Consider the following 18,907-nt stretch of genomic DNA (forward strand, 5'->3'; position numbering starts at 1 on the left):
TGCCAGTCAGCAAATGTCTTAGAATAATTTCAGATTTTATAAAAATGATTTCTATCATATCAGTATCTTTTCTTACTGCAATGGAATAAAACTAAAAATCACAAGAGGAGCTTTGGAAACTGTGCAAATACATGGAAATTAAACAATATGCTCTTGAATGACCAACAGGTTGATGAAGATCTGAATAGACATTTCTCATAGAAGGACATACAAACTGCCAAGATGTCTATGAAAAATTGCTCAATTCGCATCAGGGAGATGCAAATCAAAACTACAATACAACTGTATAACTATAATCTCACCTAGTGAATATGGTTATTATCAAAAGAACAAAACATAACAAATGCTGGTGAAGACGCAGAGAAAACAGAACACTCATATACTGTTAGGGAGAATGTAAAAGTAAAATAGCCACTATGTAAAACAGCATGGAAGTTCCTCAAAAACTTAAACATAGAACTATCATATGATTCAGTAATCCCACTGCTGGGTATATAGCCAAAAGAAAGGAAATCAGCAATATCAAACAGATATATGCACTACCATGTTATTACAACACTTTGGAAGGCCGAGGCAGGCGGATCAACTTGAGGTCAGGAGTTCAAGACTAGCCTGCCCAATATGGTGAAGCCCTGTCTCTACTAAAAATACAAAAAAATTGCCAGGTGGGGTGGCACATGCCTGTAATCCCAGCTGCTCAGGAGGCTGAGGCATGAGAATTGCTTACAGTGAGCCAAGATCGTGCCACTGTGCACTCCAGCCTGAGCAACAGAGTGAGACTGTCTCAAAAAAAAAAAAAAAAAAAAAAAAAGTAAACGAATAGAGACTAACATAAACCTGTTGTCCTTTAATAAATTGAGAAACGTACCAAAAGATGTATGCATTCAGAATTTACCTATTTCCTCAACTCCGTCTCCTACCTGGCAAATTTTCTCCATCTCCACTATCATTACCCTAGCAAACCAGCATCATCTTGTGCTTAGACACCTGTAGTGGCTTCCAGTGTGGCCTCCATGAGTTGTTTGTAGTCTCTCTTCAATCCCTTATTTACAAAAAAAAAACCACCCAAATTTTTTTCCACAGTACAAACCAGATTGTGTGTTTCTCTGTTTTAAAATACTTCACTGGTTTTACACTGCCCTTAGGATAAGATCCTAATAGGTGCTATAAAAACTGGTCTCCAGGTATCCATCCAGTCTCATTTCTCTTCTGTGTTGTTTAGAATTAGCTGAAACACCTCTACCTCCCCACCAACTCATATCCCTCACCCCCCAGTTGCAAATATACTTGCTATGTTCCCTATGACCTCAGGATATTTATAACTGCTGCTTACTATGCCATCACACTTCTTTTATTTAATTCAGATGCAATCTTTAGGTCTCAATTCAAATACCACTTCCTCTGGGAAATCTTCCTAGTGTTCCCACAGGGAACCAGACCAGATTCTACACTTATTATAGTTTATAATTATTTACTTCATTCAGCTTTGTCTTCTTGACTAGATTGCAAGTCCCATGAGGGGAGCAACATCTGCTTTGTTTGCCATTACATCTCAAGTGCCTATACTGCGGTGCTGGACACAGAATAGGTGTCAAATAAATAAGTATTTAACATAATTTTAATATAAATCACATAAAACAGCTAAAAGAGTCTATCAAAGGACTGGAAAAATGCTAATATCCAGTTTATGTGAAGCTCAGCATACACAAGCTTCACAAGAAAAAGCTAGGAAATGTATTTCCCAATTGTAGGAGGGGGAAATTAACTTCCTAATATATTCAAATGAAGAGCAATATTAGTCATCTATAAATCTCCCTACAATGAATTAAATATGAGCATTTCACTAGTGCTTTGAAAACTCCTATCTAGCAAGTGACAATGATTACTTATCATCTAAAAAAATGCCAAATGCTGCAAAATACAGTATCAATGCACTTTAAATATACTATCAAATGTAGCATTAAAGCAACTTGGTCTAAGTGCCAAGAAATAAATACACCCTCTGAAGTAATACATATCGCAATCTACTGATTTAGTGACCTCTCAAGGGTAGAAAACAATTTTATGTTGTCAATTTCATTTCATTATGAGACAAATTATTAGCAACTAAGAGTATTTCAGAAAAGTTAATTTAGTGGCACTACAAAAGAAAACGTCCTCAACCTGATAAAGACATTTTATGGGAAAACCTACATCTAGCATAATATTTAATGGTGAAATATTTAATAATTAAATATTAAATGCCTTCTTCCCAGACTGGGAAAAGGGGAAGTATATCTGCTCTTACACATCTATACACATTGTACTAGAGGTGCCAGCCAATATAACAGGCAAGAAAAAAAGGCATACAATAAAAGGAAAATATAAGTGTGCACCTAAGAAATACTAAAATGTCTTCCCAAGTGCCCACCAGAACTAATGAAAACATTTTGTCAGAACACAGGTCAATATATAAAAACGACCTCATTTCAATATACTTGCAAGAAACAGTAGGAAATAAAATTTAAAAACAATAAATCATTTAACATAGCCTTGAAAAACAGAGAGTAGGTGAGAATGTATAAAATCTTGATTCTGAAAATTATAAAATGTCATTTGAGAAAAATTAAAAGGTCCTATATAAATGGAGATACACATACAATCCTTTTTTTTTTTTTTTGGATGAGTCTTGCTGTGTCGCCCAGGCTCTGGAGTATAGTGGTGCAATCTCGGCTCACTGCAACTTCCGCTGCCTGGGTTCAAGCGATTCTCCTGCCTCAGCCTCTTGAGTAGCTGGGATTACAGGCATGCACCACCATACCCGCCTAATTTTTGTATTTTTAGTAGAGATGGGGCTTCACCATGTTGGCCAGGCTGGTCTCAAACTCCTGAACTCAAGTGATCCACCTGCCTCAGCCTCCCAAAGTGCTGGGATTACAGGCGTGAGCCATCACGCCTAGCCTACTGTCTTTACAGAATGGAAGACAATATTGTTAAGAACATCAGTTTTTCTCATATCGATCTTTAGATTCATTAGTATTCCAATTAAAATCCAAGCAGCTTTTGTAGAACTGACAAGCTACTAAATCTAAAACCTGTAGGTAAACACAAAGGATCTAGGAGAGCTAAAACCATCATGAGAAAGAGAAAAAAAAAAAAAAAAAAACAAAGTTGAAAGACTGGTACAACCTGAATTCAAGACATACTATACAGCCTTAAGAGTTAAGATCTTGCACTGAGTGCAGTGGCTCATGCCTGTAATCCAGCACTTTGAGAGGATGAGGCAGATGGATCACCTGAGGTCAGGAGCTCGAGACCAGTGTGCCCAACATGGCAAAACCCTGTCTCTACTAAAAATATAAAAAATTAGCCAGGCATGGTGGCAGGCGCCTGTAATCCCAGCTACTCAGGAGGCTTAGGCAGGAGAATCACTTGCACCCAGGAGACAGAGAACCCGTTTGCTTGTTTATGGCATCCCATGATGATTTTATTTTCCCATCTTACAGGTGAAGCTATTGAGGGACAGATGTTGAGACAGTTAAAATAAAGAACTTCTGGGATTTACTGCTCTGGGTTCCCCTCCCACAACAGCATGGGAGCTGTCTTTCTCTCTCTCTCTCTCTCTCTCTCTCTCTCTCTCTCTCTCTAATAAACCACTCTTCCACAAACAAACAATCCCCCTCAAAAAACTGAAGAGCTTCTATGTAGCAAAAGAAACTATCACCAGAGTGAATAGGCAAACTACAAAATGGGAGAAAATTTTTGCAATCTATCCATCCAACAAAGGGCTAATATCCAGAATCTACAAAAAACTCAATCAAATTTACAAGAAAAATATAAATAACCCCATCAAAAAGTGGGTGAAGGAGATAGACAGTTCTCAAAAGGAGACATTTATGCGGCCAACAAACACATGAAAAAAAGCTCATCATCACTGGTCATTAGAGAAATGCAAATCAAAACCACACTGAGATACCATCCCATGGCAGTTAGAATGGCAATTATTAAAAAGTCAGGAAATAACAGATACTGGAGAGGATATGAAAAAATAGGAACGTTTTTACACTGTTGGTAGGAGTGTAAATTAATTCAACCATTGTGGAAGACAGTGTGGTGATTGATTCCTTAAGGATCTAGAAACAGAAATTCCATTTGACTCAGAAATCCCATTACTGGGTATATACCCAAAGAATTATAAATCATTCTACTCTAAAGACACATGCACATGTATGTTTATTGCGGCACTGTCCACAATAGCAAAGACTTGGAACCAACTCAAATGCCCATCAATGATAGACTGGATAAAGAAAATGTAGCACAAATATACCATGAAATATATGCAGCCATAAAAAAGATGAGTTCATGTCCTTTGCATGGACATGGATGAAGCTGGAAACCATCATTCTCAGCAAACTAACACAAGAACAAAAAAAGTGGGAGTTGAACAGTGAGAACACATGGACACAAGGAGAGGAACATTATGCACCGGGGCCTGTTGGAGGGTGGAGGGTTAGGAGAGGAATAGCATTAGGAGAAATACCTAATGTAGATGATGGGTTGACAGGTGCAGCCAACCACCATGGCACGTGTATACCTATGTAACAAACCTGCACATTCTACATATGTGCCCCACAACTTAAAGTATAAAAAAAAAAGAAAAAAAAATCAGCAGGTCAAAGACAGTATTAGCAAAACGTATATCTAACAAAAGACTTGCATCCAAAATACATAACTGACTCCTACAATTTGTTAATATAAATACAAATAATCCAATTAAAAATGGTGAAAAAATTGGAAGACACTTCACAAAGGAAGATATGCAAATAACCACTAAGAAAATGAAAAAGTGCTCAGCATCCATAGTCATTAGGAAAAGGTAAAGTAGTTGAAATACCAATATATACCCACAATGAAATACCAATATATAACCACTAGAAGGGCTAAAACGAAAAGACTGACAAAACAATGTTGGTAGGGATATAGAACAACTGAAACTGTACACTGCTGGTAGTAGCGTAAAATGACTCAACTTTGAAAACTTTGACAAACGGTTTGGGATTTTCTTATAACATTAAAGAAAATCTACCCTATCTCTCCCATCAATTCCCCCTAATAGGAAGAAAAACATATTGTCCACACAACACTCGTTTAAAAATTTTCATAGCAGTATGTATAAAAATGAGATAGCCAAAACCAGGAACATCCTACACGCATCCATCAACAGGGGAACGAATAAACAAACTATGGTATTTCCATACAATGAAAAGGAACAAAACTAATGACACACATAACATGGATGAAGCTTAAAAGAAAGAAGCCATACATTGAAGAATATACATTGCATGATTTAATATGAAGTTCTGAAATGGGAGAAACTAATTTTTGCTGAAAGAAGTCAGAACCCTAGTTGCCTCAGGGTGTGTGTGTGTGTGTGTGTTTGTAGTGTGCACACATGTGCACACATGCACCAGTCAAGACTGGCAAGAGGTATGAGGGAACTTTCAGGGATGAGGGAAACATTCTGTATCTTGATCGATGTGGTTACACACATGCATACATGTCAAAGCTCATTAAAATGTGACATTTAAGACCTGTGTAAGTTATAGCTGAAGAGACTGAAAAATCTGTCATGGCTTTTGCATGTAATCAAGTGTTCGAATTTTGTGTAAACCTATGAAATGAAGGACCTAAATTACTTGAGTGAATTTTAACGCATTGCCAGGAAATTATTTAGTATATTGATGTTTAAAAAGAAAAATACCAGAATCCTTTGTAGCAATGTGCCATAAAGAATAAGAGCTACTACAATGTCTGAAAGAACAGATACTGGTGGACAGAGTAAGTATATCCAGCCTGTGTGTACTTTCACACTCAATCAGTATATCTGACTCATGGCTCAGTGTTTGTATTCAAGATACAACAGCCCAGCTGCAAGTGAGACACTGAGTGAAAAAAGACTTATTAAATACCAGTTATACAACACTTTGAGACTGCCCTAGCTAGCTGAGCTCTAAGACAATGAGCCAAGTAAGCAACACCTTTGAGAGGTTCCATTATGTTTCATCAATCATACAGAAAAATGGAGAAAGAAAATACCAATTTACATGTATATTTACGACCTTCTTAGTGAGGAAAGTCTCAAACATAAATTATGTGTTTAAAACTAAATTAATAGGTCAAAACAGTATGCAGAGCAATAAAATAAAACCATACACAGTAGGATCTTTCTTCTCATATTTTCTCCTAGGGATGTTATTACCCATAATAAACATTTAAGTTTAAAGACAAGGAGATTCTATGACTTAGAGGAAAGGATGTAGGTTTTAGAATCAGACAGATTCGGGTTGGCACGATGGCTACACCACTCATTAACTATGAGGCCTTGGGTGTATCTTTCTCTCCATGTATCTCAGCTTCCATCTTTAAAATGGAGATAATAATACTTACCTTTAAAAGTTGGCTATGAAAACTAAAAATTAAAACAAAGCATGTAAACATACAGTGGCTATTCATTCAAAGCTCACGGAGAGAGACAAGCATATTATTTTACCATCAATAAGCTTTTTGTTTAACCGTTTTTCCTTCAGAAACTACATCCACAGGTAACATGCTGAAGTTTAGAAATTAATAACAACACTTCTTCTTTTCTATTGAATTGCCAGTTCATTCATCATCCCTTTTTATTATAAAAAAAAGTATAGTATTAAAGAAAAGAAATATCATTGTCTGAACCTGACCATGCTTTCTAGGAAAATCCCATGATTAGCAATAAAGTAACATAAAATTACCAAGGCTTAGTCCATGAAAACCTAATGTGGATCCTACATTTCCCAGATAAATGAGGGCTTTCTAAAATTGATTTTTAAAATTTTGTTTTATGCCAGCAGACTGGATAAAGAAAATATGGTGCACAGATAACATGGGATGCTCTACAGCCATAAAAAATGAAATTATATCTTTTGCAGCAAAATGGATGCAACCAGAGACTATTATCCTAAGCAAATTAAATGCAAGAATAGAAAACCAAATACTTATATTCTCAACTGAAAGTGGGAGCTAAACATTTGGTACTCATGGACATAAAGAGAGCAAACATAGATGCTGGGAACTACTAGAGTATTACTCCTTAAAAAAGAAAAAGAACAATGATACCAATTTTTTTTAAAAAACCTGTTTTATTCTATTACATTAGGCATCTAAATTCTTTTTTTTTTTTTTTTTTTTGAGACGGAGTTTCGCTCTTGTTACCCAGGCTGGAGTGCAATGGCGCGATCTCAACTCACCGCAACCTCCGTCTCCCGGGTTCAAGCAATTCTCCTGCCTCAGCCTCCCGAGTAGCTGGGACTACAGGCGTGTACCACCATGCCCAGCTAATTTTTGTATTTTTAGTAGAGACGGAGTTTCACCATTTTGACCAGGATGGTCTCGATCTCTTGACCTCGTGATCCACCCGCCTCAGCCTCCCAAAGTGCTGGGATTACAAGCGTGAGCCACCGCGCCCGGCGCATCTAAATTCTTATAAGATGTATTATCTAGTCTTCTGTCTTCTTAAACCAAGAATTCTGACATAATTTAATATTTGGTAGGCTAGGATCATCACTATTAAGAATACTGTCTTCTGATACAATCAAACCTTTGTAGCTGCTGGATTTGTTTGATTTCCATAAGAATTAGGTGCCTTAAAAATAATAGATAGCTCCCTATATTTTCTGAATCTATTTGCAGAGCAAACATAGCAGTAGCCCCTCCTTCCCGTTCTAATTTTCTATCTTCATTTTCTACAGGCTTCAGTATCAGAAACTAAGCTTCTAAGAATTTTTTCTCAAAGAGCAAATAAAGGCACTGCTCTATGAGTAACGTGCCATAGCTCAGGCCTAAGCTGACAGTTATTTCTAGATAAGTGAAGTGGTAGCTCTTTTACTACAGCAATAGATGTGAAAATACACTTAAAAATAACACAGGAGAAAAGGAAATTTCAACCTTTCTTACATCTCCCATGGCTTACAACTACCTATCAATCATGACCGTTTCCTACTTTATAAACTAAAAAATCTAGGAATTACAATTTTAATATAATTTCATTTCATTTTTATATCAATGAAATCCCATAAAAATTAGAATTATCTCATAGAAGGGTTCAAAACAGCTATCTCACTTCAACTTCTATACAGTAAAAACAGAGAGAGAAAAGTTAAACCTTAAGACATTTCCTACAAAAGTCTGTTAAAATTGTATGAAAACAGAAGAGCACGCTCTCATTTTGAATAATGGGTTCACATTATAGGAAAGAAAAGTTGGTTCATATTCATTTTAATTAAAAGAAAATTTTCTCTTATAAAAGAAAATTGCTATTTTTTAGGATATCTTATTGTTATGGCAACTGAAGTACTAAAAATAATAAAGAAATATCAAAGTTGTTATAGCAACTAGAATTTTAAAAAGCCATGAAGTATAGAATGATCAAACCTTGGCTTGAAATGCAACATCTATGACTCAGTTTTCAAAAGAAAACTTGAAATACTCATGATCTTGTCTTTATGAGTTGTCTCTGCAGTTCAAATTAAAAAACAAAAAACAAAAACCTAAGCATGAGTTATTTTTTATATTACTTACATTTTTCATTATTTTACACATATTCAACAATGCAGCTTTGACAACCCTACATGTTACTGACTTCCAACAATAGTGGGAAATGTTGAGCACTCAATAAATGTCTGTTAAAATGAACTCTATTTGGTTTGTATGAAATTTAGATTTTCTGCTCTTCTAACTTGCTTCCATACCTCCAATCTTCAATGCACTTCCCTAGAATACACTAAAAATGGAAAAGATTTACTTACTGCCAACATGTTCTGCCCAGATTGATGCAATTAGAGTTCAATTAAATTAAAATGTTAATGATGGTCTACTGCATGCTAGGTATTGTTTGAGGTCTGGGATCCTATTCTCACAAAGCAAACAAACAAACAAACAAAGAAAATCACGAAGGTTCTAAAAGAAGGGGTAAGTCTTCTGAATTATATTTTTTTCAGACAGAGTCTGGCTCTGTTGCCCAGGCTGGAGTGCAGTGCTGCGATCTTGACTCACTGCAACCTCTGCTTCCCCGGTTCAAGCAATCCTCCCACCTGAGCCTCCAGGACTATAGGCGTGTACCACCACATCTGGCTAATTTTTGTATTTTTTGTAGAGATGGGGCTTCAACATGTTGCCCAGGCTGGTCTCAAATTCCTGAACTCAAGCAATCTGCCCACCTCGGCCTCTCAAAGTGCTGGAATTACAAGGATGAGCCACTGAGCCCAGCCTTTTGAAGGATTTAAGCTGAGATGTAACATGAATTAATTTATTTTCCCAAAAGATACCGTATTTGGAAACAAAAATTAAAATTTACATGCTTTGTATCAAAAAATCAAGACAGTCTTTAGTTTCATATGCTCCTTGCTGTAACTAATGACCAAAATTCAGTAACAAATGTAGTAAGATATGTTGCTAACATAGCCAATTTCTCCGTGTTTATAGACTAACTTGGCTGGAATTGGCTGGAAACAATGCTATGTATGTCTCTCCATACCTTTCTCCTTTATTTATACCCTCTATTTGTCTCCTTTTTAGTGTTATCCCCCTAAATCCACTGGTTTATCTTACGAGCTAGTAAAAAAGACTTGAGAAGGTGGGCTTAGTGGGAAAGAGTGCCATGGATTCTCCTTAGATCTAGAAAGGCAGAAGTGCAGCACTTGTTAGCTAGGGAAAACTTGTTATATGTATTATAGATCCTTATAACTCTGTAGAAAGAGAACACCTTCGGAAAATACAAAAGCTCTTCCTTTAACTATATTATCCAGTAAAGAAGATGACTAGTTATGACCACTATTATTTTAAAGCTAGGCTAAGATAATTCTATTGCCTTTCATTAAAATAAATACTATTTTCCTTTAGATTAATGATTTACAATACCTAGATTTATTCTAGGTTATACTTACTAGCATCATACAACAAAATCTTAATTGTCCTAGTTTTTAAAAAAAGAATCGCAAGCACTGAAAAAGCACCAGAAGAAGAAACTAATGTAATTTTACGTAGCTGTAATAGTACTTTTGAAAAGAAAGCTAGGAAAAAAAATCTGTGTTGTAGCTCTCAGTATCATATTCACCCTGTCAGCAGCAATTTATTTTCTGGAAGACAACATAATTTGTAACATTAGATTAATGTGGCAAATATACATTTTTATTGATTTTATAGTTTGCTTCTAATAGATTACGGTCATGAGAGTTAAAAGTATAGTTTTTATTTAATTGCATATCTGCATATATTTAGATAACAGTAAATAAAATATACAAACACAAACACGCACACCCAACACTGGTGAAAAGAGGATCTTTGAGGACTTTTTTTTCCCCATAAGATGGTTTGCCATATTATTCAGGGTTGCAAACCCTGACACGAGTAGTAGAAATTTTTTTAAATGTCTCTTAATAATGATTAAATACTCTGGTAATACAAGTGGAAGTGAAGGCAAAGCTAAAGAACACTATTTAAATAAACTGATAATAAACTAACAATTTTTTCATTTACAGTGCCCTTTAAGCTTTGGAAAATCTCCAACTACAAATCATTATGAACAGATAGAGTTAGAGAGAATATAGTTAATAAGAGTAGAATTCTCATTTAAACATACATTTGTTCTCTACAAGAAAGCACGAAAGAAATGTCTTAACTGTTATGCCCTCCTCTACAAATTTCCCCCATACCTCATTTTCATCCAAAACACTGCAATGTCAGCTCCTAGACCTAGACAATTGTCTCACTTATCTCTGTATCACTCAGGAAGCCTAATACATAATGCTTCAATCATAGGTACTTAGTGCATGTTTGTTGAAAGGATAATGTTTCTGTTGACTCAGCATTTCTGCCCCAGAGATCTCACAATATGTTGTAACAGACATTACTAACTTTATAAATATGATGTATGGCTTACTCAAGATTATGCTGTATTAAATATGTGATGAAAAATGAAATATCAGCAGAAAGAAATGGCATGAAAACTTTCTAACCCTCAGACCAGGGATGTATTCACTAGAAGATCAATAAGACTCTACTGCAGGTGCCTGAAATAATGTACTAAGCAATTCAATTGGCTAACCAACAAAGGTCTGAGTGTGTTTGATCATATTCTTCACTAGGTAATAGAGCTCCTCTGATAAAATATTTCATTACTGTTATACTCAGTGGCAAGCACAGTGCCTGGCACACAGTGGAAGGTAATGATATTTGCTAAATAAATCAGGTGGACTGATTACTGTTCCTTTCCTGTTGAACATCAACATAAAATATTATTTTACACAGTAAGGGTCTCATCTAGAATAAACATCAGAATTGTTTTAAAATATCAGAAATTGGGGTGGCTTAAACCTACCCAGAATATAAAGGTGTTTAAAAGAAAGCTAAAAATATTAAATTTTCTCATCATTCTATGTGGGGGAATAAGAAAAACGAGAAATCAAAGGAATTGACCTACATATGCCAGTACAACTTCCTTTTTTCATCAGGCAGCTTCAAAGCTAAGTGGCTAAAGTGATTAGGTAGCACAGGGAACAACTCAGAACACTGAACCTTTGACAGAAATCCCTTTTTAAGAGACAGAAATTGAGAAAGGAAAGAATAAATTTATTAGGCTGTTTCTAAGACATGCTTAAGAGATAAATGAATGTTGCTAAACTGGCAGAAGCATGGTAAGAAATGTCTCTATTGAGAAGGAGTCAAAATCAAAAAAAGAAAATGTCATTAAAAATTGAATTAGAAATTGAAGTCGGGATCAGCACGCATCTTGGGCAAGTTGTGGCCCACTAAGCAGCACAATGCCATAATACTTACAAACTACAGAGTTTAGAAATAAAATCAATGTACACACACAGAGAGGTTTATGTTAAACAGAGGTTTCACAGAGATTTATATCACAGAGGTTAAATAATCCTGTTAATCTAACACTAACATCGCCATGCCAGCTTCAAACCAGCAATGCTCTACAGTTTTTTAGTGATGACCATAACACAGGCTAAAGCTTGATAAGTGCGACTCTGCAACATGGACCCATATGACATATTGTTAGGACTGACTGATCTTCCCATTCACTTTCTTTTATGTAGCCCTACTTTCTGATGCTGAAATAACTAGGTATACATGAGGCATAAAGTAGAAAAATGACTCATACCAATGCACATATTCATACAGTAAAGCATTTTTGAATAAATATAATTTTGTTCAGAGAAAAATATGACTTGGGTTAAAAGTAGATTCTCATAGGATTTAAATGTACTAATAAGATGGTAGACTGGGTATTTAAAAATCAAAACACTAACACCAAGTAATTTATAGTCAACATTTATTCTAGGAAAAAAGTGCTCATAAAATTTTATTCCCTATCCAATGTTGTGATGTTTCTTATAGGATAACAATCAGATAAATCAACTTCTAGTTCTTTTCTTCTTTCATTACACATAAAGTATTTCCAGTGCTATGCTCTTTGAATAATATCAAGATATTGGGGTCTTAACTCTCCAATATTGTATCAGTTTTCATAGGGGAAAGACATGTATTAAGATGTATTTGTGATAGAAAAGTTTTGGAAAATTTTAGGAAACCATTTATCTAATATCCATAATATGATTTTCTACTTGTAGACTTGATAGCCCTAATAGTTTAAATGCTTACATATGCAAATATTATCTGGCTACCAAAAGACAGTTTCAGAAATGTGAGAGAATCTAGTTATAGTTATGGGTTGAAATGACATTTCCTTAATAATTCCTTTTATAAATGTACCACCCAAGCTGAATGTCATTATGGGGCTATTTATAATTTAAATCTTTCTGTCAAGATAATTTTATGTCCTGACATGGCACCGAGTAGGCTGGAAACAGCTGTATGCCCTGAAGGGAAACAAAATTATCAGTGCTATTCAAGTGTAAAGGTATTAAAATAGGCAGTATTTCCTACAGAACTTCATGAGAAAAACGATGATGAATTGTAGCATAGCAAAATTATATCACTCAAATAATTACAACAATGATATTCAACAAATAACTTTTCTTCCTTCTAAATAGAAGAAATTTATTTATAAATATAGTTCAAATCCTTTGAACTTGCTAATAAACTAGATGTTATGGCAGTTAAAACTAACATTTGTTTATATGTGTATGAAATGGGTATTTAAAAAGTTTTGGAAATTTTCAGAAGAACCACTTACCCAATATCCCTGGAATGTCTGTGTATCTGTAAATTTTAAGTTTACATAAAAAAATGGTTTTAACCAACAAAAACAGAGTGAAAAGAAAATTCAGTTATTAAGTAACATGAGCAAATACTGTATTCACGGAAAATATGTCTAAACCTCATCATTAATAACAGATAACAAACAAGATAGTGAGAGTAAGGTGTTTGTTTTTGTTTTGTTTTACTTATTCAGTTTTATAAAACTGTTAGTATAAAGACCATTAGGTTATATCTAATTTGTTCCTTACATCTTAGGAGATTTTATGAGAATCTAAGTTTATGAAGAATTCTAAATTCATTTGTTGCAAATATGCTTCACGTCTTAGCCAAACACTACTGGAAATAACAGAAGAAAGTTCTAGTCTACTTATTCACCGGATGACAGGGAGAAACTCACGACTTCTCCCAGTCCTAAATGCCTATCTGTCTCATTTTTTAAAATGACATGCTTACCATCTGAAGCATGCACTAGCAAGATTAGGTTTCTTTTTATAAGTTCTTGAGAGCTTTGAAACGTTTACATTCAAAAGCGTGCTTGTTAAGATGTGCAAATATTATAAATGTGAGCTGAGATAGAAAGACTGTACACATAATAGCTGCAGGAAACTACTGGTAAAGAATAACATTTTACATTATCTGTTGGTTATACAGGTCAAATCCCATTTACAACAAATGCTATAACCAATTCCAGTGAAAAAACTCAGCATGACAGACAGATTCCCAATGCTGTATTTTATGATCTAAACATCTTAAATCGTATTTGGTATGTATTAATGTTCTCTACCAACCAAGGCAAGCAACAAAAGAAAATATAGAAAATCCTATTATTTGTTCTGACCAATAAGCACACTTTGAATCCATTTTGTTCTAAATGATTAATGATAATCCTACTGTTGGCTTATTTTAATTCCACAAAAATTTAGATCCAATTGTATATTACAATTTTATAATAGTAACAATGTCAACAAAGTGTTAATCATGTACACAAATGAAATAAAAATTTCTGTCATGAATGATGTGATATACAAGTCAATAAAATGTGTTAAATTCAGCTTCAATTTTTCTTTGGAATAAAAAAGAAAAAAATGTTTTAAAGAACAAAATTTATTCCTGTTTTTCATAGTAGCAATAAGACAATTCAGAAAGTATGTGATTTCCAGGTGATTACTGCATTGCATGTGATTAAAATTACTCAGCACCTTTTTCTAGCACATTTTCATTTTCTATAAAGAAAACAAAAAGTCAACTGCTGCCCAACTTTGTTTTAAAAAATGGTTATTGTTAGAGGTCCTAATTAAAGTTTGAAATATATATGACAAAAATGTTCCTAAAAGCCAATGCAATGTATATTTTTATCATATTATCAAAAAGCATTTAATAACTAAAGAAATACAGAAATGACTTATATTGGAGGGAAGAAATAAAAGTCTGCATTTCACTAATTTTGAACATTACATTGAGAACAGAAAAGTAGCAAGACTTAAAGCTATTAGCCAATATCTCTACCTAACCTAAAGGCACAAACTCTGAGAATAAGGCGCTTAAAGGTTAGTACTGTCATACCACAGTATGTCTTATTTTAGGTCAACACGACTGAAGACAGGAATTTTATAACTCTTCTTTGGCAGTGTGTCAGAAAAAAAGAGGATATATACTATATTCTACGTAGGCCATAAAACCATAGACACATTTTCCTTCATCATTCGGTAAACTTTTTTCTTGAAAGTCTACTGTATGCTATGCTTGCGTAATATCCTTTGGTCTTCGTCAGCTTCTTGGTCTTTGTATCACTCTTATAAACTGGGGTAATTTTTCCTTTAAAAACAAGGGGGCTTACTTGCCAGATCATTTGCCTCTGGCCTACATATCCCAAAATATTTTTTTTCTCTGTTTCTAAAAACAGAGAAAATTTAGTTCCAAACAGATGTCACATATAAATCAAAAGTAAAATGAACATTAAATCTATCTTCTGTACTTAAATTACCTACAGAAGTTGTCGTTCCAAAATTAGATTTGAGGGTTTGGCAGAAGATAGAATATAGTTTTTATAGCATAGCACTCCTTATAAGAAAGGGAGGAAAAGAGGGAGAGAGAAAGGGAGTTAGGAAGGAGCAAACAAAGAAACTTTCAAAGACCTCCAAAAGGTTTATAGAAAATTGGTTAAATATAAATATTTATAATGTGTTTTCATCCCAAGGCATATTACTTAGCATTTAAATAGTCCTTTTGGCCCAGAAGTCTCATAAATTTTTTTATTAGTTGATTCATAATTCAAAATACAGGTATATGGCATTTTGGAAATATTATACAGTTCATTTTGAGATTAGAGAAAAACAGTTTTACTCATAGTATATTTTCCAGAAGTGAATAAAGAAGAAAAGTCCAAAGGACATCAGATGTTGACAATTTTTTACATTCATTATTTGTTGATTCAATAAAGTGTTGAGTGCTTCCTGCAACATCATATGCAGTCTAAAGACACAAAGTAAAAATATTGGTAAGCTAAAAAGAAATGTATATTGCATATTGTTAGATTCATCTCTAAACAACAGAAGATAGTGTAACATAGAAAGATGGACACAGAATTTAGAGTTAGAAATTTGGGCTATAGCTTCAGATCCTACATTACTTACATAACGCATACAAATAATTTTTGTACCTTTAGATTTTTTTCATTTCAAAAAAGGGAAATACGCTGATTATACTGCTTATTTCAGATGGCTAGCTGAAAGGTTAAATGAGATGATATTTATGAAACACTTCAGAAAATTATAAAATGTCACTATTCACTATTTTTAGCTACAACAATTAAAAAAAATTTTTTTTTTTGAGACAGAATCTTACTCTATCACCCAGGCTAGTGTGCAGTGGTGTGATTTTGGCTCACTACAAACTCCACCTCCCAGGTTCAAACAATTCTCATGCCTCAGCTTCCCAAGTAGCTGGGATTACAGATGTGTGCCACCACAATGGCTAATTTTTGTATTTTTAGTAGAGACAGGCTTTAACCATGTTGGCCATGCTGGTCTCAAACTCCTGATCCCAGGTGATCTGCTGGCTTCGGTCTCCCAAAATGCTGGAATTATGGGCATTAGCCACCATGCCCAACCTGAGAAAAAAAGTCTTAACCTAGATTTTAATCAGAGAAGAATGGTTATCTGACTGATTTAAGGTTATTTCATATAACTTCTCTTGGGCCTGTATTTGAAAATCAATAAAAGGGGGTAGAATGATTACTGGCCTAACTCCATGGGCTTTAATAAGGATAAAATTACAAAGTATATGGAAATAACCTTATAAATGTTGAAGGTCTATGAAATATAAACGAATATTCTATTATAAATTTTATTTTCTATTCTTAAAAATCATCTTGGCCGGGCGCGGTGGCTCAAGCCTGTAATCCCAGCTCTTTGGGAGGCTGAGGCGGGTGGATCACGAGGTCAAGAGATCGAGACCATCCTGGTCAACATGGTGAAACCCCATCTCTACTAAAAATACAAAAAATTAGCTGGGCATGGTGGTGCGTGCCTGTAATCCCAGCTACTCAGGAGGCTGAGGCAGGAGAATTGCCTGAACCCAGGAGGCGGAGGTTGCGGTGAGCCGAGATCGCGCCATTGCACTCCAGCCTGGGTAACAAGAGCGAAACTCCGTCTCAAAAAAAAAAAAAAAAAGTCATCTTTTGAAGTTGGTCAAATGTTTAAAAAAAACTACTTAAATCTTGACGATCCCTTTTAATCATGCACAAGCAGCCTAGATACAAGACAATTCTTACCCAACAGGCAGAGAAGATTTTTTGGTTTGTTTCATCTATAATATATAAAATAGAGGAAACCACAGAATCAGTGCCAAATGAAAATGCAGGGCCATTGTTCAAAAGCCATTAAGCATTTCAAGACAGCAATAGCAGAGCATTTAACCAAGCACAGGACCCTTCTAAGTGCGGGTCCCTATGCAACTGCGTAGGTCACATGCCTATGAAACCCATCCTGGAATGATGATAAACTTTCATCAGGGGCGAGGCGCAGTGGTTCATCCTGTAATCCCAGCACTTTGGGAAGCCAAGGCAGGCAGACCACCTGAGGTCAGGAATTCAAGGCCAGCTTGGCCAACATGGTGAAACACGATCTCTACTAATAATAAAAAATTAGCCAGGCATGGTGGCACACACCTGTAATCCCAGTGACTCAGGAGGCTGAGGCAGGATAAGAACCCAGGAGGCAGAGTTTGCAGTGGGCCAAGACTGCACAACCACACTCCAGTGTAGGTGACAGAGTGAGATTCTGTCCCCAAAATAAAAACGAAAAAACAAACTTTCATTAGAAAGTATGATGACCAGAAGGCAGTGGAACATTTTCAAAATGCTGAAAGCAAAAACTGCCCACCCAGCAGGGTATATCCAGTGAAAATACCTTGCAAGAATAAAGGCAAAACAGAGACATTTTCAAATAAAGGAAAACTAAGAGAAGTTTTTGCCAATAGACCTGAACCATAAGAAGTGCTAAAAAAAATTATTTCAGGCTCAAGAGAAATGACAGCAGACAGAAATTTAGATCTTTAGGAATAAATGAAGAACACTGAAAATAGTAAAAAAAAATCTGAATTTTATTCTATACCCTGAATATATCACTGAAACATTTTTAAAAAGGGTTCTTTGGCTCCACGATGGAGAACAGGCTATAGAAAAGGAGTGTGGAAAAAAAAAAAAAGATGGAAATGTGCATACCATTTTGAAAACTGTTGTTGCCTAGGAAAAAGATGTACCTAAGACTCTAACAGCTGCAAAGAAGATGGAGAAGGACCATGTTTGAATCCCAGTTGTAACATAAGCCTATGTTCTTTCCAAATATAGTGTACTACCCTTCAACATAAGAGAAATATGAAGTATCTTCTCAGTTTGTGATAGTAGCAGAAGATGAAGCTTAACTTATCTTCATTCTGTCCTGAAAGGGTCATAGAAACACATTCACATTATTATATACTTTCGTAAAATTTACATCCATACCCATAGAAGGTTTTTGTCCTTGAAGAGCTGTTCCCTCCAAACTATATAAGCTTTACACCCCATAAAACCAGAATCCACTGGATACTCAAACAAAATCAAGCAGCATAAAAGACATATTAGGAATGAAATTAAAAGCTAGGTTATAAATACCCTTGATAATTTAGAATAATACTAGAGATGTCTTAAATGCTGAATGCCATTTAAAAAGCACCCCTACAAATTAAATTAGTTAACATTCAACCTAATATACTGTAGGTCAATAATCTAGATTAGTAAGTTTTATGTTCAAGATTCATATCATTCTCTTTGTCAGTAATCAACTATATGATGAAAAACATCTTAACTCTTTTTCTTCTTGGGAATTATTTCTAAAACACAGCACAAAATAGAGGCTGTTTGTGTTAATACTTTTAGTATGTGCCACTACATTTCCATAGCAAAGGCACTGGCTAGGTTTTCCCGGAGAGCTGTTTGTCACAATACCTTTCTAGCCTTCTGGCTCCATCTCTATCCAAAAAAAGAAAAGAAGAGAAGAGAAGAAAAGAAAAAAGAAAAGAAAAGAAAGGAAGAAAGAGAAAGAAGAAAGAAAGAAAGAAGAAAGAAAGAGAGAGAGAGAGAGAGAGAAGGAAAGAAAGAAAGAAAGAAAGAAAGAAAGAAAGA

The 18,907-nt window shown here is 34.9% G+C and overlaps 1 protein-coding gene and 1 long non-coding RNA gene across 5 annotated transcripts in view; both read right to left on the reverse strand.

Annotated features, from left to right (window-relative positions):
- RABGAP1L (RAB GTPase activating protein 1 like) overlaps positions 1-18,907 on the reverse strand; it is a 718,780-nt gene that overhangs the window by 466,553 nt on the left and 233,320 nt on the right. The gene's annotated exons all lie outside the window — the stretch shown is intronic.
- Positions 17,165-18,907, reverse strand: part of LOC116560308 — a 14,702-nt gene continuing 12,959 nt past the window's right edge. The window contains exon 3 of the long non-coding RNA XR_004272901.1: positions 17,165-17,175. This is a non-coding gene — a long non-coding RNA (uncharacterized LOC116560308). The remainder of the gene's footprint in view (positions 17,176-18,907) is intronic.

This window comes from Sapajus apella, unplaced genomic scaffold (assembly GCF_009761245.1).
Source record: "Sapajus apella isolate SASKATOON/1434 unplaced genomic scaffold, GSC_monkey_1.0 scaffold25, whole genome shotgun sequence".
Classification (NCBI taxonomy): Eukaryota; Metazoa; Chordata; class Mammalia; order Primates; family Cebidae; genus Sapajus; species Sapajus apella.